The sequence below is a fragment of the Perognathus longimembris genome, chromosome 22, assembly GCF_023159225.1.
Source record: "Perognathus longimembris pacificus isolate PPM17 chromosome 22, ASM2315922v1, whole genome shotgun sequence".
Taxonomy (NCBI): domain Eukaryota; kingdom Metazoa; phylum Chordata; class Mammalia; order Rodentia; family Heteromyidae; genus Perognathus; species Perognathus longimembris.
Window position 1 is genome coordinate 7,934,203 of NC_063182.1, and position 22,372 is coordinate 7,956,574.

At 43.4% G+C, this 22,372-nt stretch overlaps 2 long non-coding RNA genes across 2 annotated transcripts in view; both read right to left on the reverse strand.

The window, feature by feature from the left end:
• Positions 1 to 19,535, reverse strand: part of LOC125340121 — a 49,609-nt gene extending 30,074 nt beyond the window's left edge. Inside the window, exon 1 of the long non-coding RNA XR_007208688.1 lies at positions 19,394 to 19,535. This is a non-coding gene — a long non-coding RNA (uncharacterized LOC125340121). The remainder of the gene's footprint in view (positions 1 to 19,393) is intronic.
• Positions 17,197 to 18,232, reverse strand: LOC125340122. Its single transcript, XR_007208689.1, has 2 exons — positions 17,896 to 18,232; positions 17,197 to 17,624 (listed from the first exon to the last, which is right to left on the reverse strand). It is a non-coding gene; the product is annotated as an uncharacterized LOC125340122 (long non-coding RNA).
• Positions 19,536 to 22,372: the final 2,837 nt, after the last annotated feature.

The following is a 22,372-nucleotide window of genomic DNA, read 5'->3' on the forward strand; positions in this document are numbered from 1 at the left end:
GCCATGTTAAAAAAGCAGAGTATAGAGAAATAAATGGGCTGGGCATGGTGGTTTGTGCCAGAATCCTAGCTACTCAAGAGGCTGAGACCTGAGGTCAAGGTTTGAAGCTAGCATGGGCAGGAGGAAAGCCTGTGTGAGGACATCTCCAATTAATGCACCCAAACAGCTAGATGTGAAGCTATGGATCAAGTGGTGGAGTGCTTAAGCAAAAAAGCCCCCTCAGCACCCAGACCCTGAGTTCAAGCCCTAGGTGGACAGGGAGGGAGGGAGGGAGGGAGGGAGGGAGGGAGGGAGGGAGGGAGGGAGGGAGGGAGGGAGGGAGGCAGGCAGGCAGGCAGGCAGGCAGGGAGGGAGGAAAATTTCATGTGACTTTTTTTTTTTTTTTTTTTTTTTTTGCCAGTCATGGGGTTTGAAACCTGGGCACTGTCCTTGGGCTTCTTTTGTTCAAGGTTAGCACTCTACCATTTGAGTCACAGCACCACTTCCAGCTTTTTTCTGTGATTAATTAGAAATAAAGAGTTTCACGAACTTTGCTGCCTGGGCGGGTTTCAAACCACCATCCTTAGATCTCAGCCTCCTGAGTAACTAGGGTTACACCTTGAGCCACCAGCACCCTCCAGATGACTTTTTAAGAGCTCATAAATCAAAGACTGACACCCAGCCTAACTCAAATTGCCTTTACAAAATTTTCAGTCTGGGAACTAACAATAGTAAGGTAAGATAATGAGCCTTAGCAAATGACATTTTACCAAATATACATTTATGCAGTGCTGACTCAGTGACTGAAATTGGGCTAAGTAGGGAGGAATACATATCAATGTGGCTCAAATCCTTCCTTCCCTTGGGCAAATGGTTGAAAAGACAAACAAAATTATTTTTAGAAAAGGTGAGTTTCTAAATTGCTAGAATAGAAGCTTAGACCCAGCAAAAGAGGTAGGGATCAAGAGTCCCCTGAAGGAGGTAATTGTAAGCTAAAACCTTATCATATGAAATTATAAGATGGCTTGAAGGTCTCTATTTTGATGACATTTGTCTCTCAAAAAGACTCATGTATTTTTTAGGGCCTGACATGAATTTTAAACAAAAACCCCAACAACCCTAGTCTTCTTTCTCTTCTGATCTCTGTCTGTGCCAATATGGTATCACATTGAACTAGCTAGCCTTTCCCTTAACCCCAATGAAAGACTCACAGTGACGAATACTACAAACAGCATCTGAATCTGGATATAGATAAATGCCTGCTATTTTTTCCATCATGTCTCCTCTTTCTTCCCAGGAAGACTAGAAACCTAGTAAGTCCTTGCTGATGCAGAAATCACATTAACTGCCATATGGACATTCTATTATTTATTTTTATCTTTTAATTTTTGCTATGTTGGGAATTAAATCCAGAGCCTTGTACAGGCTAGACAATTCCATACCACTTAGCTAACTCCTAGCCCTAGTTACTTATGTTTAAGTCACAGAGGTATAACAGAGCCATTATCACTACTCTGCTCTGAAATTCAATGTATGCGACCTAATTTCATTAAAACTATAGCTTAAGTCAATGAGTCCCAAGATTGTGTAATAAGGAACACTCAGCCTTTAGGCAAAGTCTGAATCTATATTTCTCTGAAGATAATGTTCTAAGAATTAACTTACAACTTCAGTTGTTGACTGAAAATGTCATGACTTTTTTTTTTACCTGTTTGCATCAACTGCTTATTATGCTATGTAGTTTTCTCCTTGGGGCTCTCAAAACTCTTCAAAGTATATATGTCCTCCTCCCGTCCCCCTCAATAATGTTTCCCCTCATTTTTGGTATATACCCTTCTCCCTTTGTGTAAGAAATCACATAATGTCTAGGGTAAAAATTCCATCTGTTATTCACAGGGAACCTATAAAAAGTATAAACCGCAAAGGTGCTCCAGAAACCATTACCTCTTTTCTACACGTAAGACTCCTTTCTTGTGTTTCCAAGACAGTTGGTGAGTGAAAGGATTTCTATCTACTTTCACTTTCCTCTCAGCAAGAAAAGCATCCCAGTAAGTGACTGGCAAAAGTCACAAAAAGAGCATCTGAGACAGATCAAAGATCCTAGGGCTAGCATTTGAGAAGCAGGATTTACTGAGTGCAAATTAACTGTTCCCAAGCTGGTAAAGAAGCAACCAAAATAAAAAAGATTGTCTAACACTGATATGCACTAGTATAAACCACACAACAAAACCAAAAGACGAGTGAATTTTAAGTTTAAGTTTGATAATGAATTTTGTAAAAATGACTGTCTTCTCTTGCTTATAAATTTGGTTAGGTGAAATAAAAGTTCCCAAATAGTGAATGAAGTATTGCACTAAGAATCAAATCAAACACTGGAAATTGCAGCATAAAAGACAAATGAGAGTTGAAAAGGGACAGCTCAAACAGTATAGCAGTCAAGCTCCATTAATAAACTATTAACCACTGCCACCCATGATTCCCTACAAGACATGCTTAAAGTCACAAGATTAGCACTCAACTGAACAATAAGAGAAGGAACTATTCTTTGTAAAAGTAGTCCTTGGAGATAAGACACTAGAAGACCTCATCCAAGCAGAGATCCAAGAAATTAAAAAATAGTAAGGTTGGAAGCTGGTGGCTTGTGTCTTTAATCTTAGCTAGCAGGAGGCTGAAATCTGAGAATTAAGGTTTGAAGCCAGCCTGGGAAGACAAATCTGAGAGACTCTTCTCACCAATTAATCAGCAAAAAGCTGAAAGTTGTGACTCAGATGCAAGAGTACCAGCCTGAGCAGAAAAGACAAGCCCTGAGGTTCCAGCCCCACTGGCACACAAAATAAATAAATAACTTTAAAATTTGTTAAATTACAATAATTTACTAACTTATTAATTTAATAAGTTACTGCCTCTGTAGGTAGTATAGTGGAACACTATCCTCCAGACAAAGGAAATCATCTCAATGGAAAGTGAATTTCAGACATTTGAGAGGATGACAGGAAATGACTCATGCAAGTATACACAGTAAAGCCACATACAAGAACTCCTAAGTTATTTTTTATTACCTTATACATAAATGAATGGACAAAGATTGGAAGAAAGCCTCCAACATAAAAATAAACCCAAAACAGGAAAACAGAAAATAAAACAAACTTAGTCTAACAAAGAAAGAAGATAAATTGTAACTATTTGATAGTTTTCTTTTTTTTTTTTTTTGGCCAGTCCTGGGGCTTGAACTCAGGGCCTGAGCACTGTCCCTGGCTTCTTTTTGCTCAAGGCTAGCACTCTGCCACTTGAGCCACAGCACCACTTCTGGCCGTTTTCTAGATATGTGGTGCTGGAAAATCGAACCCAGGGCTTCATGTATACGAGGTGAGCTCTCTTGCCACGAGGCCATATTCCCAGCCCACACTATTTGATAGTTTTAAGGTTTATGGGGTTCCATTTTTTCTTTCATTCTTTACTTGGGGAGCAAATGAGCTAGCTATACCTCCAACTATCATTTTTAATTTATGCTTCTGAAGTACAGTATCATGCTGTATAAGAAAATTTTGGGGCTGGGGATATGGCCTAGTGGCAAGAGTGCCTGCCTCATATACATGAGGCCCTGGGTTCGATTCCCCAGCACCACATATACAGAAAATGGCCAGAAGTGGCACTGTGGCTCAAGTGGCAGAGTGCTAGCCTTGAGCAAAAAGAAGCCAGGGACAGTGCTAAGGCCCAGGACTGGCAAAAAAAAAAAAAAAAAGAAAGAAAGAAAATTTTGTTTTGTTTTTTGCTGGTCCTGGGGCTTGACCTCAGGTCCTGCTTGTCCTTGAGCTTTCTACCACTTGAACCACAAGCTCCACTTCCAGCTTTTTAGTGGTTACTTGAAGAATGAGATCCTTAGATCTCAGCCTCCTGGATAGCTAGGATTAGAGGCATGAGCCACCAGAGGCCAGATGTGTTAAGAATTTAAAACGACAGCATTTGGGCTGGGAATATGGCCTAGTGGTAGAGTGCTTGCCTTGCATACATGAAGCCCTGGGTTCGATTCCTCAAAACCACATAAACAGAAAAAGCCAGAAGTGGGACTGTGGCTCAAGAGGTAGAGCGCTGGCCTTGAGAAAAAAAAAAAAAAAGCCAGGGACAGTGCTCAGGCCCTGAGTCCAAGCTCTGTACTGGCAAAAAAAGAAAGAAACATAAAATAAAAATAGATTGATATAACAGAATATAGTCCTAAAACAAATACAGTTTAATAATTCACTAATTTAATAGGCAAGTACCACTGCAATTCATAAAGGAAAGGTAGTGATTTATTCCCCATAAATAGTCTGCATTTATTGGCTGTGTATGAACTTTGATACACACATAAAATAAAACCCCTCATATCAGACTTATAAATAAAAGCTAAAACAACCAAGCTTTTAGATAAAGGTATAAAATATACTCATTACTTTGGTAGGCTTTGCCTTATAACCCAGCAACTTTACTTTTAGATAAACAGTCATGCCTTGCTTAACTACAGAGAACCACCATGAAAAATATGTTGTTAGGTGATTTTGTTGTTGTGCAAACATCACAATATATTTACACAAACTAAGATGGGTACTGCCTCATTAGGTAATATAATCTTATGGGACTACTGCTGTATATAGATAGTTATTGATGACAATGTGTTCAGCACAAAACAATACACTGAAGGAAGTGAATAAACTGAAGATTCATTAAAAACAGAACAGATAACGTCTAGTAAAACAGGTAGTAATAAAAGATTAATGCTCATAACAAGGGAGAATCCTAGAGAGTGATAAGTAAAAGCAACCAGATTCAGCCAACTTCACTGCAATTCCATTGATATGAGGTGCCAAACAGGCAAGACACAGAAGAGAGTCACAAGGGAGGCTTCAGGGGTGAACAAAATGTCATGTTTACACAAAAACATAAAGCTGAATTGAACATTAAGATTTTCATGCTCTACGCTGCTAGAAGGAAAATTATCTACACTGGTTTTCCAGTGTGCTAAAATTATTGATATTTTTAAATTATTTATATTTACCTGTTTTTCAACGACTATGTATACTCAGGGGGAAATCTAGTTTTCTTAACGCTTTGTGATATTTCACAATGCTGACCCCTCTTAAGATTTATTTACTGATATTCCAACTTCCCTTCTGTTACTACTCTTTACTGATTTTTTGTTATGATTTCTGTAGTTGAGAGTATTTTTCTCACCAGACACTTAATTCATTAGACATCTTTAAACTATTTTTTTTTTTTTTGCTTTCAAACTAAGAAGTCATTTGGCTGTGTAAAAGACATGGGATTAAAGAAAATTCTGCATGTAGCAGATTTCCCTACCTTCTTATTGCCAAAGCCAAAAGTCATGCTTCTTCTTCTATCCTTAAATATCTTTCTTGGTACTTTACAAAATTATCTTTAAAAACACAAGAACACGTCTTATGGTTAGAGGCATGGCTCAGTAATGGAGCGCCAGCCAATGGGCAAAACTGTGTCAGGTAGTGAGTCTGAGTCCTAGTTTCAGACAGAAAATTTTTTTTTTTACTCAAAAACCTCTGTCATCTTTAGCTAGCCTTTTAGCAAGTAGATTATTTATATTCTAAGTCACTGGATTTTTCTTGATCTTATGCCCATGGTTTTTTGGTGTGGTTTGTTGGCTTTTTTTTTTAAGCCAAAAAAAAAGCTTTAATGCCTTTATGCTCCCATCTCTGGTTTACAGTTTTCATTAAATTATTGCATTGACTATTACCTTAGTGCAGTCATGGAAGTTATTTACTCATTTGCATGGAAACTTCCTGGAGCATAGTCTGTACAAATGGTTCCAGACACTATTGAGATAGTCAGTGGTAGGCAAGAGATTGTTCCTATTCAGACTGCAGAGATAGTAAGATCAGCAATTACAAATTTAAACTAAGCTTAGAGGAAGCACAGAGCACTGTAAGGGCAAAATAGATACGTAACTAGACAGGGAAGTTCAAGAAAGCTTCTAAGGGAAAATGATGATCCCACTGAGAACTAAGCATAAATGGAAATTTGGATTGCTTAAACTTCATTCTTCATCCAGAGGCAACAATCTGGACGTCTCAGAAAGAAGAGTGCATTTGAGAGATGGAATAGGTTCTTTATCATTAAAGCCTATTATATGGAATGAGACTGAAGAGCAAGCAACACAGCCTTGCTAAAAAACCTTTTCTGCTACTATTTTTTGTTCCGTTAAAAAGGATTCATGTAACTTTATTAAAATTTTTCCATCAGATGCCACTGGCAAATAATCATTTATTTACTCAATGATATTTATGACTTACTAAATGTCAGGTCTAGAGCTGGGCATAAAAAGAACTCTGGCATTAATTTAGGCTTTGTGGGAAAGCTGAAAAGAAAAATAAAATCAGCTTTTCTATTAGTTATTGCATCAGATGGAAAAATGCTGGAAGTTCACCACATTTCAAGGGCATGTTAAAGGTAGTTTGGCCAGACAAAACTCACTTTGGGAAGTCTCAAGATATATACAATGTAACCGAAACTGAGGTATGAATAGAATGTCTCAATTGGGAGCCACATGTCACAAGTGATGGTCAGTCAGTTTAAGTAAGAAACAATGTTCTTGAACCCAAACCTCAAAATCAAGCTGTAAGCACAGGCATTCTGGAACTGCAGGCCTTCACATTGGAATAACCACTCTTGATGTGGACAGATGAACAGAAGGACAGGAATGGCTTAAAGATGATAGTGTGATCCCAGCATCAGCATACCAGGAAACCTCTTATCAATAGCACAACATGGGCAAGATATTTCATTTTATGACTTGCTCATCATTTCTAGCTCTTTTTACTGGGTGTCATTTCCTAAGCTGCTTTTCTTTTGAGGGGCAGACTGGAAGAGGACAACCTGCACTATTATTCCTTTACTGTTTAAAAGTCTGATTCTGGGGCTGGGGATATAGCCTAGTGGCAAGAGTGCCTGCCTCGGATACACGAGGCCCTAGGTTCGATTCCCCAGCACCACATATACAGAAAACGGCCAGAAGCGGCGCTGTGGCTCAAGTGGCAGAGTGCTAGCCTTGAGCGGGAAGAAGCCAGGGACAGTGCTCAGGCCCTGAGTCCAAGGCCCAGGACTGGCCAAAAAAAAAAAGTCTGATTCTGGTATCAAGTTCCCAATTACTACCAGCCATCACTTACTTCATTCATAATCTTTTGTTTGCCACGAAATTATACCAGGTCCTAAGCTATCCTCATATGTCAACAATATTACAGCATGTCTTTTGTAACAATATTTTGGCGTATAGCTTTAGAACAGCCTGTGTGTATACAATGACACAATGCTCAGATATGGGACTTTCCTGAACAAGGGCATCAAAACGCACATAGAAAGCAAAAAATGAAGTGAATCATCTATGTCTGGAGGTTCTGACATAGAAACATGAGGAAGCTCAGAAGATAGCTTTTGTGTTTTCCTTTCTCACAAAGAATATTTGATATAAAATTATATGTGGCTCTTAATGGTAACTGCCTGTATTACCAGCAATTGGGAGGCTGAGATAGGAGGACAGAGTTTGAGGTCGGTCTAGCTCCAAAGTGGGCTTCTACTCCAAAAAGAAAACAAAAAATCCAATCCAATGATGTTTATAATAGTATACTGTTGTTTGTAATAGTACACCTAAAATATAAACTATTTAGATACTTGGTTTTGCTAATACATTCAAGTTAGTTGGACTTTAAGCTTACTATTGCACAAAGATGTAACAACTTGTCCTGATAGATTAGATTAAGAGCAGTAAAGCCTGAAAAGTCAGCCCTACGTTACTCACAGTAGCTCAGAATTATGTGGAAATGTCTATAACCAAAAAAATCTTGTCTTCCTCCAATATTTAACTTGTTATGTACTCCTTGGCATTCTTTGACACTTTGAAACATTGAGGGAATGCAAGGAAGTTTCCTTCAACGGAGGGGTAACTTTTTGCATAAAACTTTCTATAAAGAACTTCTGGGCACCAGTGGCTTATGTCTGTAATCCTAGCTACTCAGGAGGCTGAAATCTGAAGATCATGGTTCAAAGCCAGCCCAGGCAGGAAAGTCTGTGAGATTTATTTTATTTATTTATATATTTTTTGCCAGCTCTGGGGCTTGAACTCGGGGCCTGAGCACTGTCCCTGGCTTCTTTTTGCTCAAGGCTAGCACTCTGCCACTTGAGCCACAGCACCATTTCCGGCTTTTTTTGTTTATGTGGTGCTGAGGAATTGAACCCAGGGCTTCATGTATACAAGGCAAACATTCTACCACTAGGCCATATTCCCAGCCCAAGTCTGTGAGATTCTTATCTCCACTAAACCACCAAAAAAATCCAGAAGTGGCAGCCTTGAACAAAAGCAGCTAAGGGTCAGTGCCTAGCCTCCGAGTACAAACTCCAGGGCTGGCACAAAAACATGTATTAAAAAGAATCTGCTAAAAAAAAAAATCCAGAAGTCAAAGAGTGGTTCAAGTGGTAGAAAAAGTCAAGTATGAGGCACAGAATTCAAGTTCTAGTATCAGCACACACAGAGAGAAACTTTTTTGGCTAGATCCACAATCTGTAGCTCTATATAAATATTATGTTTGGAAGGGAGTGGGGTTGAATATGTATGCTGGTACAGTCAAGCCTTTGCTTGGCTTGCTTGCTCCTGGCTGGTGCTCTACCACTTGAGCCACACTTCAAGTCCAGCATTTAGATGGTTCATTAGAAATGGAGTCTCACAGATACCACCTCACCCCAGTTAGAATGGCCTATACTCTGAACTCAGGAAACAACAAATGCTGGAGGGGCTGTGGGGAAAGAGGAACCCTTCTCCATTGTTGGTGGGAGTGCAAATTAGTACAACCACTTTGGAGAACAGTATGGAGGTTTCTCAAAAAGCTCAATATAGACCTACCCTACGACCCAGCCATACCACTCCTAGGCATCTATCCTAAACAGCAAAATCCAAGATATCAAAAAGGCATTTGTACTTCCATGTTTATCGCGGCACAATTCACAATAGCTAAAATATGGAAACAACCCAGATGCCCCTCCACAGACGAATGGATCCAAAAAATATGGTACTTATACACAATGGAATACTACATAGCGATTAGGAATGTTGAAATACTGTTATTCGCAGGGAAATGGTCAGAACTCGAACAAATAATGTTGAGTGAGACAAGCCTAGAACACAGAAAACAAAGGGGCATGATCTCCCTGATATATGACTGTTAACTAAGGGAGATGGAGAGACAGTAGAGACCAAGTCTGTGAATACTGTATATGTTCTTGATACATTGTATATTGCATATATGTCAACCTGACCTAGACAAGGGATAGAAAAACAGGTCGTAAGATATCATAAGAAATGTACACACTGCCCTACTATGTAACTGCACCCTCTTTGCACAACACCTTGTAAAAAAATTTATGTCCAATAAAAAAAAAAAAAAAAAAGAAATGGAGTCTCACAGACTTTCCTGCCTAGGCTTGTTTCAAATCAAGATCCTCTAGGATTAAGCCTCCTGCGTAGCTAGGATTATAGGTGTGAGCTACTAGAATTCAGCTTGTTTTGAGAAAGGATCTTACTATATAGCACAAGCTGATCTATAACGTGTATTTCTCCTGCTTTAACTCCGAGTACTAGGCTTCTAGGCCTGTGCCACCAAATTGGCACACAGTTAAACTAATACAGATAATTATTGATTAAACTACACTTTCGTGTTATACTTTTTTTTTTTTTTTTTTTTTTTTTTTTTTTTGCCAGTCCTGGAGCTTGAACTTGGCCTGGGCACTGTCCCTGAGCTTCTTTTTTTTTTTTTTTTTGGCCAGTCCTGGGCCTTGGACTCAGGGCCCCAGCACTGTCCTTGGCTTCTTTTTGCTCAAGGCTAGCACTCTGCCACTTGAGCCACAGCGCCACTTCTGGCTGTTTTCTATATATGTGGTGCTGGGGAAGTGAACCCAGGCTTCATCGAGGCAAGCACTTTTGCCACCAGGCCATATTCCCAGCCCTGAGCTTCTTTTTTGTTCAAGGCTAGCACTCCACCACTTGAACCACAGTGCCACTTCTGGCTTTTTCTGTGTATGTGGTACTAAGAAATCGAACCCAGGGCTTCGTACATGCTAGGCAAGTACTCTACCACTAAGCCACATTCCCAGCCCTTGTATTATATTTTTCATACGTTATATTTGACATATTCTTTTTAAGAATATTCTTTTTAAGAACTTTACTTTCTTGTAGGAAAAACTATTCTATTTCTGAACTTATTAAGAAGGAAAGTTATGCTTTTAGATGCTTCCAACAAACATCCATCTATACAAAGAATATAATTTGCTCAAGGTACCAACTGTAAAACATGGTTCTGAGGCACCATCTTTAGCTGCACACAATCCTGTGGGTTCCAAGCATACCTTACCTAAGTCCCTTTCTCCAACTTCCATTTGCCAGGTCCTCTTAAAAAACCAGAGGGCTGGGGATATGGCCTAGTGGCAAGAGTGCTTGTCTCGTATACATGAGGCCCTAGGTTCAATTCCCCAGCACCACATATATAGAAAATGGCCAGAAGTGGCACTGTGGCTCAAGTGGCAGAGTGCTAGCTTTGAGCAGGAAGAAGCCAGGGACAGTGCTCAGGCCCTGAGTCCAAGCCCCAGGACTGGCCAAAAAAAAAAAAAAAAAAACCAGAGGACTTCCTGCACACAGGACTCCCTTATGACTTAAATTCTGGAAGAAGTCTCCAAGAGAGGACCTTGCTCCTTTCTTACTTCTTCAAGTACTGTGCCAGCTAATCCATAATCCTTCCCACACTGCTGGATTCCACTTCCACTTGAGGCAGAGGCATGCCCAGCCTTCCCTAGCCACTCATATAAGGGACTGTGATCAGCATCCCAACAAGGATGCTACTAAGAGCCAGTGGTTCCTTCTCAGAAAAACGGCTGAAGCCTCTGAATTACATCTAGTCACAGGACATACAAGACAGCACTGTAACTAGAACTTCAAAAAGCCTTCACAGTGAGAATGGAGAAAAAATGGCCTGGTAAAATAAAGGATCAAAAGAGGGGGCAGCAGTGAACAGAAGGGTAGGGGAAGGGGAAGAAAGCTATTAACACAGAAAGTGAGTTGGGAAATGAAAAGCAAGGTTAGAGGGGCTGGGGATATGGCCTAGTGGCAAGAGTGCTTGCCTCCTATACGTGAGGCCCTGGGTTCAATTCCCCAGCACCACATATACAGAAAACAGCCAGAAGTGGTGCTGTGGCTCAAGTGGCAGAGTACTAGCCTTAAGCAAAAAGAAGCCAGGGACAGTGCTCAGGCCCTGAGTCCAAGCCCCAGGACTGGCCAAAAAAAAAAAAAAAAGAAAAAAAAAGAAAAGCAAGGTTAGAGAATGAGGAGCTAAAGAAGAACAAACATCCCCTGCCAAGTTGAGAGGATGAATTAGAAAGGGACAAGGGTATCCCTCCCAAAAAGCCTGATAAGGGTACTATCCAGGCCAGGTCCCCCCATGAGCAAGCCCCTGAAAGACAGGTTCTGCCTGCCTCCTCCTAGAGCATTAGATTAGGCTTTGTGGGAAGGCTGAAATCTTGATGGCTTAGAAAAAGGCCCCCACAGCTTAATGTCCTAGCAATTTAAGCACTCCTGGTTGCTGCACCACGAGGGAGATACAACTCAGTCAACACTGCAGATAGCTCTTAATGGTAACTGTGACTTTCAGTTCACACCTCTCGTGCCTACCATGTGTGGCACCCTAAGAGATAGCACAACCCTACAGCAGCTCTCTACCCACTTTCTCCTAATTTTCAAAAGCATGGGCTTCATGGACAGTTAAGGTGGGGGGGGAGGGGAATGCTAGACTTCAGACATGTCATGAATAACATCCACAAAGAGCCTTCTATATGTGAAAGACAAAGAATTCATAGTAGTTGGAGTACTGGAATTAAAATTTTTTTTAAAAAAAGCACCCCTTCAACCCCCAAGAAAACCCAGTCTTTCAGTAGCCCACATGCACAGAACAAAGTACCACAGCATCAACAAAGCCATACCCTGTCTACAGGCCTAGAATAGCACACAGCCCTACCACCTCTCAAGTCTCCTTCTGGAAAACTTAAAAAAAAAAATCTAAACACCAGTGGTTTTCTATTTGTACTTTGTTTTTGTTTACTTGAGACAGGGTCTTTGTCTATTCATAGCCAGGCTGACCTTAAAATCTTGATTCTTCTGCTTCACCCTCTCAAAGTACCATGATCACAGGTGTGTACCATCACTCTGAGTCTTACCCTTTTGTTCCCTTTTGTATGTTTGTATGTGTACATGCTCTGTATTGGAGCTTTAACCCAGTGCCTTATGCTCTCACATGGCTTTTCACTTAAGGCTGGGCTCTACCACTTGAGCCATAGCTCCACTTCAGGCATTTTGCTGGTTAATTGGAGTAAAAGTCTCACAAACTTTTCTTGCTCAAACTGGCTTTGAACCTGGATCCTCAGATCTCAGGCAAGAGCCACTCATGCCTAGCACACTTATTTCTTTGTAACTCCTAGATTCTTCATTCTGTGGCTCTTCTGGTATCAGAGACACCTAAGTTTTGGTACAGGACTTAAGAGGCTCGCTCTGAAAGCTGTCTACCCAAACCATCCCTACAATCATCTAGTGCCAATTAAAAAAAAACCTCACTCTTGGTGAGTCATACCTTGGGTGAGACTGTCTTTCCACATGTGGGATATGTGGCATGGTTTGGGGAACATGGAGAGAGAGCTCTAACTTTTGTACTGGATCTAAACTCAGGACTTCAATTTGCAAGACAGGTACTCTATCAATTAAGTCATGCTTCCAGTCCCTCCCTCCCTCCCTCCCTCTCTCTATCTTTTAAAGACAAGACCTTGCTTTATGCCATGCCAATCTGGGCTGCGATCCTCCTATTTATGCTTCCCATGTGGTTGGGGCACTGAGCACAGATATTGAGATGGAATCTCACAAACTTTTATGCCCATCTGGACTCTAACCTTTCACTTCTTATATTCACTTTCTATTTGTGGTAGGTGTACAGCAGTTTTCAATTTAAGGCAATGGCAGTTCCCCCTTTTAAGTAAATTTTAGTTAAAAATTGGGTCCAAGGAAAAACGTTAACATTAAAAATGCCAAGGGGATAAGGCAATTGCTTCTCAATGGAATTTCATCTAGTCATCAAGAGACATTAAAGATCACCAAGAATAATTCAACAATGTTAGTAGAGCCAGGAGGATACAGAAAACAGGAATGGAGATTAGACTGGCTTTAGAGGGAATTGTCAGAAAAACCACACGAGGGAGGGATAGAGAGGGCCATTGGGAGGGTCCAGGAGGATTAGTGGCAGCAGGAAAGTACCATGCCTTGAGCTTGCTAGGCAGGCTCCTTACTCAAACCACACTCTTGCCCCTTTTTCTTATTTTTCAGGTAGCATCTCAAGCTCAGACTGAGATCCTTCTACTAGGCTGCCTATAGAGCTGATTACCTCAGGCACACAGTACTACACATAGCTTACTAATTGAGATGAGGTGCTGCTAACTTTTGAACCTCTTGATCTCCACCTCCTGAGTAGTATAGCTAGAATTATAGGGTATTGTGCCACAGCACCCAGCTAGGATGTTTTTTGTTTGAACTCAGGAGCCACTTCCTATCTTTCTTTGAATAGAAAATGTCGTTTCTAGGCGTGATGTGTTTTCTAGGTCAGGGCTCATGGGACTGGTTATTCTTTAGCATTAATGACAGGCACCTCTAAATAAGGCATTAACTCCCTAATGAGTAAATTCAGATAGAGAAACCCTCCTCCTACTATGACTACCAACACTCCCTGAGGCCATCTAGTTAAGAGTTCAGAAAAATATAAATCATCCCTTGTTTGTGACAAAGTCATACCCAGCCTTGCTGCCACTGCCCATAGAGGCTAGATTCAAGCAATCCAGTTGAACACATCTAACTTTGAAGCCTAAGTCAGTACAGATGTACATAACTTTATGATGGGGTTACATCCTAATAAAGCCCCTACAAAATAAGGTATCATTATGAAAAAAATGCAGTTAATATTCTGAATACCGTAGCTTAGACTAGCCTACCTTAAATGTGCTCAGTTTATATTAGCCTGCATTTAGGCAAGACATCTAAATAAGGTCTAATGTGTAGTATATCTCATAATTTATTGAATATAATAATAAAAATTAAAGGAAAACAAAAACCATCAGAATGCACTGAGTGAAGTGGTACTTGAATTTAACAGCACTAGGGAGGAAGTAGGAGAATTGGGAGTTCAAGATTATATGGGTTAACTTTTACACCACTGTAGAGAAATCTTAAGTTGAATCACTGTAAATCGGAGATCATTATAGTACTATTCCACATCTGTCTCCTGAAGACACATTGTTGTGCCAAGTCTCGAGACGACCACCAAGACGGCCACCGAGACTCAGACATTCCGAAATGCAAAAGCAAGGCAAGGCTTTATTCAAGCGAGCTGCAACTCGGGCCTCGTCCTACCCACCGACACAACAGAGGTTAGGAGGGAGCCTTGAGCTGCGATTACACAGGGCTTATAAAGGCAAAAAACAAAGTTACAGCCATCAGGTATTCAAGCAAGACAAAAAAACAAAGTTACAGCCATCCGGTGTTCAAGCAATACAAAAAAACAAAGTTACAGCAATCAGGTGTTCAAGCAAGCAAGACCAGGACACGAGTACAAATCTGATTGGCTCAGGGCTCGAGGCACAGGGCTCGAGGCATTCTGGGGGCGGTTAGAGTTCTTGACCGGCTGGGCCCTAATAAGCTTCTCTTGGGTCTGCTCACAGGGCCTGCTTATCTCAGGTTCACGTGGTAAAGTGGGGTTCGCGTGGTAAAGTGGGTCCTGACTTCAAAGTCTGGCACTTCAACATCATTCCAAGGTCGTTTTTTGTGTGTGCCAGTCCTGGGGCTTGAAGTCAGGGCCTGGGTGCTGTCTCTGAGGTCTTTTTCTCAGGTCTTTTTGCTCAGCACTCTTACCACTTGAGCCACAGGTTCACTTCTGGATTTTTTGGTGATTAACTGGAGATAAAGAGTCTCACGAACTTTCCTGCCCATGCTGGCTTTGATCCTTAGATCTCAGCCTCCAGAGTAGCCAGGATTATAGATGTGACCCACTAGTGCCCAGCTTCAAGATCATTTCTTTTCTGAGCCCTCTGTATTTAGTGCTTGCAGTGGTGTGAACTTTTTGGTTGCAGGACTGGACGGTCAACTTAGGTCCTATTCACCTTTTTACCATACAGCTGTTTTTAATTGCTGACTCCTACTTTATAGTCAAGCCAATTAGTGGCCTGGGCCAAGCCCTGGGAGCACAACTCTCAGCTCAGCTTAAGAAAAACAAGAAGTCTCCTCGGTCTAAATTTTCCTCAGGTGACAAAGTTTCATCTGGTCAACAACATCAGAAGTTTAAGAGCTGAAAGTCATAGTTCCAGAGTACTTGGACAGTCCACATCAGCAAGCACATAAATCTAAATAAACATAGACTAGAGAAATGTTTAAAAGCTGACTCCTTCACTGCTCACCTAATTTAGTAACCATGAATACCTTTCAGGGCTGAGACAATTTCCTATAATCTAGCTGTTAAAAGACGGTTGGAAAAGAAAGTTGCCAGGCCTATAATCTAGTGTTACTGATTTACTGCATTTACTGGAATGGAAAAGAACCAAGACTGTAACAGAGAAAAAAAAAAGGTAATCAACAATCAGCATTTATTTGTATATGAAATACATGCAGGCACAAAACCATGGGCCTCCAGATCTCGATTGTAGGCTGATTGGAAATCAAATCTATAGACTCCAGAGGGTAGACTAAAAAGCTTTAGAGTTTGAAGGAGATTTTTACAAAAGTTTGTAACTTCCACCTTCTCCTCCCCACCCCCCCTTTTTTTTTTGCTGGTCCTGGGGCTTAAATTCAGGGTCTGGGCGCTGTCCCTAAGCCTCTTGGGGCTCAGGCTAGCACTCTACTCCTCCAGGCCACAGCCCCACTTCCAGCTTTTTCTGAGTAGTTTATTGGTGATAAGAGTCTCACAGGCTTTTCTGCCTAGTCTGGCTGCGATCCGTGATCCTCAGATCTCAGCCTCTCAGCTAGGATTGCAGGTGTGGCACCCAGCATCTACCTACCAACCTACCTATAACCACTTTCTTTCCTTCTTTTTTTCCTTCCTTCCTTTTGTTGGTTGAGGGGCTTGAACTCTGGGCCTGGGCTCTGTCCCTGAGCTCTTCAGCTCTAGGCTAGTGCTCTACCGCTTTGAGCCACAGTACCACTTCCCGTTTTTCTAGTGGTACTGGAGATAAAAGTCTCATGGACTTCCCTGTCCAGGCTGTCTTTGAACTGTGATCTCAGCCTCCTGAGTAGCTAGGATTACAGGCATGAGCCACCAGTGCCCTGCTTATCTTTCTTCCTTCCTTACTACATGATTATTCATCCAAAAATTAAAATATTCTGCTTTGAGGGACTCAAATCTCACATAGCCTTTAACTCTCCTTGGTACCTGATCACTACTAGGTTTCAAGGGCAAGGAATCTTTCCATGCCAGGAAAGGAGTAGCCAACCCAGAGGACAAAGGTGGAATTCTCAAGTACCAGCCTATATCCTGTCTTTCATCTTGACCAATTTCTCCTTGAGAAAAACCATTTCTGTTGAAAGTCAGTGTTAGTGGGTATGGTAGCTTGTGTTTAGGGAAACACAGTAATGTTTCTCCTGACAATGAAACCCGAAGTTCTCTACCAATGGGAAAACTTGTGGGGGTGGCAAGGGTGAATGAAAAGGATTAAAAAAAAAAAAAAAAAAGAACCTTCTTGGCCTACTTAACTGCCCTGACAGCACATAGTTATTGTGTCTGGGGGAGGGAGGAGGTGGACTGTTTCTTTCTATAGGAGGATAATTAGTTGGCCACTTCAAGCATGATCAAAGAGATTCAGAAAGTAGGATATATCTGTATTTAAAGACAAAGTCTCATAACCCAGACTATCCTGAACTTCCTTGCCTCAAACCTATGATCCCTCTACCTCTTGAGTGCTGGGATTATAGGAGTACATCATCATCTTGGCCAATTTTTTTTTTTAATGTGGTCAGGACACCTTATTTCCAACAACTCTTTAAAAAAGTCAAAGCTCCTTAAAAACTACTGTGACCTTTTACACATTTTGAAGGGTGTTTTTTGTTTTTTTGTTTTGGTTTCTTCTTGTTTGTTTGGTAGATTGGTTTTTGTTTTCGTAATCATCTATCTTGGGGTTTCTTTCACAGAGAATGATTTCACTGGAAGTTTACTTTCCTTGAGTTCCCACCAATCTGAATTTGCCCTCCTGGCACTGGATTCTATAATTACACACAGACGGGCTGTGGTCATCTTCCTAAGTTCTTAGTAATTTCCCAAACTGCTTTTTACTGTACAGGATTCCTGAAGGTCCAATTTTGTTTCCTGAAGTCAAACAAATACCATACACATTACTGGGAAAGCTTAGTCATTTCACTTCCTCCCAGAACACAAAAGTTTTAAGTTTCAATATAAAAATGTATACCAGCGTATATCTTTTATCATAGTATCAACATACTTCAGGGCTGGGAAAAACTAAAGCTGCCAAATCATTTCTCCTTATGTAAGGAAAATATCTTTTGCCTGCCTCTCAGACAAAATGGCCCACTAAAATTCAGGCCATCTTACACTGGGAAGCCCACAAACTGAGAAAAGCAAGTAGACTTGGTCAGTTTACCAGGTCTCCCAAGTTCATGTTTGGGGTACTAATTCTCTAATAACTCCTTTCTCCATTAAATCTACCAGTTGTTGGGAGTTTTTACTTTACCCTAGGCACAAGAGGTGTGTTTGTAAGATACTTGACCCCCCTGAAGGGGGATATGTTCGATATTAGTCTCCACGCATAGTGAGGTAAGCACAGCTCTGTCATTTAATCCACTCAAATGAGATATAAGAAAATGAGCTTCTGTCGGGTGTGTTCTCTCTCAAAAGATAAATTTAAAAAACAATCTGTTAGCAATAGCTGGGGTGTACCAGCAACTAGCTGCCTGTGTCCCACCGTGCCTGTTTTACATTTTTCATAAACAAGATTGGAGGAATCCTAGTAGAGAAGAGTTCGAGTGTTATCTCGTTTGTCACATCAACTTTTCCGTGTTTCCCCATCACAGGGTTCCAATAGCCCCAACCTAGCCGACGTTTCAATAGCCTCGAGTTGTTTTCTGTCGCTGTGGCGGTGGTTGTTTTGTGTTAAACTGGATTAGACATAATTCTCCACCACCAGCCCAGCCCTCGCCCTTCAAGCCCCCCTCTCAGATCTCACCTCCACAGGTCTCTACTCAGACTCCCACCCCGGCCCTTCAGCCCCCGTGGGATTCCTTCCTGGCAACCCCACCCTCCCTCCCTGGAGGCCCAGCAATACGCATCAACGCCCGGCCAAACAGAGCGCCCGGCTGCGCGCCCCACACTTCCAAGTCCCTCTCGCCCCCTTCCAGCCTGGTGGGGGCTCCCCACCCTCGCGCCCCCCGCTTCCAGAAGGCTCCGTAGAGCACGCGGAGCAGCGCCCCCGAAAGCGCAGCCCCAGGCAGAGTCCGGAAGCTGGGGCGGCCCCACGGCCCCCGAGACGGGGCGTGAAGAGCTCGGCTCCAAGCCGCGAGAGCCGGGGAAACCTCAAGCCCTTCGGTTCCCAGCCCCGGCGAGGGCCGACGGCGAGGGGAGCGCGAGGGGCGCCCGGCCGCCGCGGCGGGGCGCAGCCGCTCCCCCGCCTCCCCCCGCCTGGTCGGTGGCGCGCGCTCCCCGGAGCCCGGCCCGGCCCCAGGCTCGCCGGCTCTCCCGGCGCCCTTGGGGGAGCTCAGGGGCTCGCGCAGTCCGACGCCTCCCGGGTCCCCCGCCCGGCAGGGCCCCCTCACCTCTCTTCCCCACAAACCGACTAGGCACTGCCCGACTCCGAACGCAGAAGACCGGAGCGCACCGTACTCAACGCGCCGCGTCGCGCCGCACCTGCCGCGAGTTGAGTGAGGAGCCGCCGCGAGCGAGCGAAGAGCGCCGCGCGCCTGACGTCACGGCAACCGCAAGCGCCCGAGGCTCCGAGTCACCTGATTCCCCTGGCAACGCGCGTGGGGCGGGGCGGGGCGAGGGGCGGGGCGAGGGGCGGGGCCTCGGTGCAATCCCCGCCCATGCCGCCAGCTCCTGGCCACTGCCCCGAGCGCTCTGAAGCTGGCAGCGTCCAACCAGCTTCGGCTTTCCGCCCGCTACCGAGAGACTCCGGCCGGCACCGCCTCCTCGGGTTGGGTCCTCCCTCGCCGGCCGGCCCGCCGCTTGAGGCCCACGCCGGGGAGGGCGAGCCCGGGCCCGGGCCCGGTGGGACCCCCGCTGAGCGCGCGCCTCGCAGGGCCGAAGCGCTTGCTGCCTCCCCCTGCCTTCTGGGCTCGGGGACTTACCTGGCGCGAGCGGCGCCTGCGAAGACCGGGCGGACGCCGCTTGCTCTGAGCCAGCTCAGTTTCCCTCTTTGAACCGAGGAGCGAGAATTTCTAGACTTTCTCCACGGCGGGAGGCGGAAGGGAAGGGCTGCGCCCCGGCCTGCACCTTCTGGTCGGAGGTCTGTTTCCCAGGAAATGACCCGTTTCTCGGGAAACCTCTGCAGAGAATGCCTGGAGGCATCGCCGAGAGAGCACGTTCGCAAATCCAACTTGCAACCTTGTTTTCTTTCGTTTTAGTGAGTGATTTTCTGGAATGAGTTATGTTTTAGTGGTAAAGTTGATTGCCTAATGCGAAGGAGGCCTGGTTCAATCCCCAGAAAAGAGAAACACAATTTCTGCCCAGATTCTTCATCTTGCCTGATATAATCTACATATATCTTTGTGATTCTCCAGACCGAACAGACCGAACATTTTCATGAAAATGTAAACAAATGATAAATATATCATCGAGATCCCAGTTTCAGAGTCACTACTTAGCCTTTTACATTGATAATTTCATTTCAGATTTACTCTTCACTTCCTGCGTTACCACTTCATGTGTCCAAGTCAGAAGACATATTTAATCCCTAACTTTCTGTTATCAGATATTTAGAGCAGCTCATCTGACCTCCATACTTGCATATGGTTTAAAAAAAAAAGGCAAGGTTCAAACATAAAGACAGTAGAAAAGTTTATTAGAAAAGAAATAGAGGGCTGGGGATATGGCCTAGTGGCAAGAGTGCCTGCCTCATATACATGAGGCCCTGGGTTCAATTCCCCAGCACCACATATACAGAAAATGGCCAGAAGTGGCTCTGTGGCTCAAGTGGCAGAGTGCTAGCCTTGAGCAAAAAGAAGCCAGGGACAGTGCTCAGGCCCTGAGTCCAAGCCCCAGGACTGGCCAAAAAGAAAGAAATAGAACACAGAATTGGACACCTGTAATTCTAATGACTTGGGAGGCTGAGATCCGAGGATCACCATTTGATGCCAGCCCAAGCTGGAAAGTCTGTCAGAATCTTACCTCTAACCACCCAAAAGCTAGAAGTGGAGCTGTGGCCCAACTGGTAGAGCACCAGCCTTGAGCATAAAAAGCTCAGGGACAGCACCTAGGCCCTAAGTTCAAGCCCCAGGACCAACACACACACACACACACACACACACACACACACACACACACACAATATGGCAGAGAAAAAGAACATGACATAGATCATAGATGTGCTATGAGAAGACAGCACATGAACCCATCATACCATCTTGCGCCTGTCTTCCTTGTAACATAGATTGGCCTTACCAGGGAAAACTAGAGTTTTGAAGATGGCTTCATTCTTTTGTCCTTCTTACTGCCTCATTCTTTTGTAGCCCTCTGCCCCCATTTTGTTGTCAGGCAGGTTTTGGTTTATCAGCTTATCTTGCCACTTGCAAGTTGTAGAGGCTGCAATTCCTTGGTTATTTGCTTTTCTACTAACATCATGTGCATGACTATAAAGATTTCATATATGTTGTCTTTCCCTCACAAACAATAGGACTTTAGATAATGAAATTCTTTTAGAACTGACATCTAGTGATCCCTTTGGTGCCACACTGATTGGGTCCTTTCTGAGTAAGCTGGGTACCTGTGGCTCGTGCTGGTGATCCCAGCTACTCAGGAGGCTGAGATCTGAGGATCATGGTTCAAAGCCAGGGAGGTCCGTGAGACTCTTATCTCCAATTAATCATCAAAAAGCCAGAAGTGGACTCAATAGTGCCTGAATTGAGCAAAAATATCTCATAGAGGGGCTGGGAATATAGCCTAGTGATGAAGTGCTCACCTCATATACATGAAGCCCTGGGTTTGATTCCTCAGCACCGCCAGAAGTGGCGCTGTGGTTCAAGTGGTAGAGTGCTAGCATTAAGCAAAAAGAAGCCGGGGGGGGGGGGGGGGGGGGCTGGGGATATGGCCTAGTGGCAAGAGTGCCTGCCTCATATACATGAGGCCCTGGGTTTGATTCCCCAGCACCACATATACAGAAAATGGCCAGAAGTGGCGCTGTGGCTCAAGTGGTAGAGTGCTAGCCTTGAGCAAAAAGAAACCAGGGACAGTGCTCAGGCCCTGAGTCCAAGCCCCAGGACTGGCCAAAAAAAGAAGCCAGGGACAGTGCTCAGGCCCTGAGTTCAAGCCCCAGAACTGGCAAAACCCAAAACAAAACAAAACTATCTCGTGGACAGCACCCAGACCCTGAGTTCAAGCCCCAGAACCATCACACACACACACACACACACACACACACACACACACACACACACACTCAAAGAATATATGAGTAGCCAAACATGGTGGGCCATAAATAAAGCCTTGTCTCAAAAAGGAAAGAGAGAATGAAAGAAAAAGCAAGCAAGCAAGAAAGAAAAAAAGGAAAGAAAGAAAGAGCGAGAGCCAGGTGCCAATTGGTGGCTTATGCCTGTAATCCTAGCTACTCAGGAGTCTGAGATCTGATGACTGTGGTTTGATGTCAGCCCAGGCAGAAAAGACCCATGAGACTTATCTCCAAAACAGGAAGGGACGATATAACTCAAGTGTTAGAGTGCTAGCCTTGAGCACTAAGAAGCTCAGGGACAGTCTGAGTTCAAGCCCCAAAACTGGCAAAGCAAGCAATCAAGAAAGAAGGAAAGAAGGAAGGAAGGAAAAGCGTATGAATTGTGCCTCATATCTGAGTACCCTTTGTACTGTTTATTACGTACTTAATCATTTTTATAGTAGTGGCACTTTTTATTTCAAGTTTTAATATTTTGTACCATTATTGTAAAGGTGATGTGCAGAAAGGTTACAGTTTCATAAGTCCAGTAATGAGTGTTAGGAAAATGGAGGAGAATGGAAAAGGAATAGACCGGACTGGATTCTCAACAGGCTATGACTGTTTACTGCCAGCAAGGGCACAGACCTTCCCATGAGTATGGGAGTAGGAGAGGGATTAGATTTGG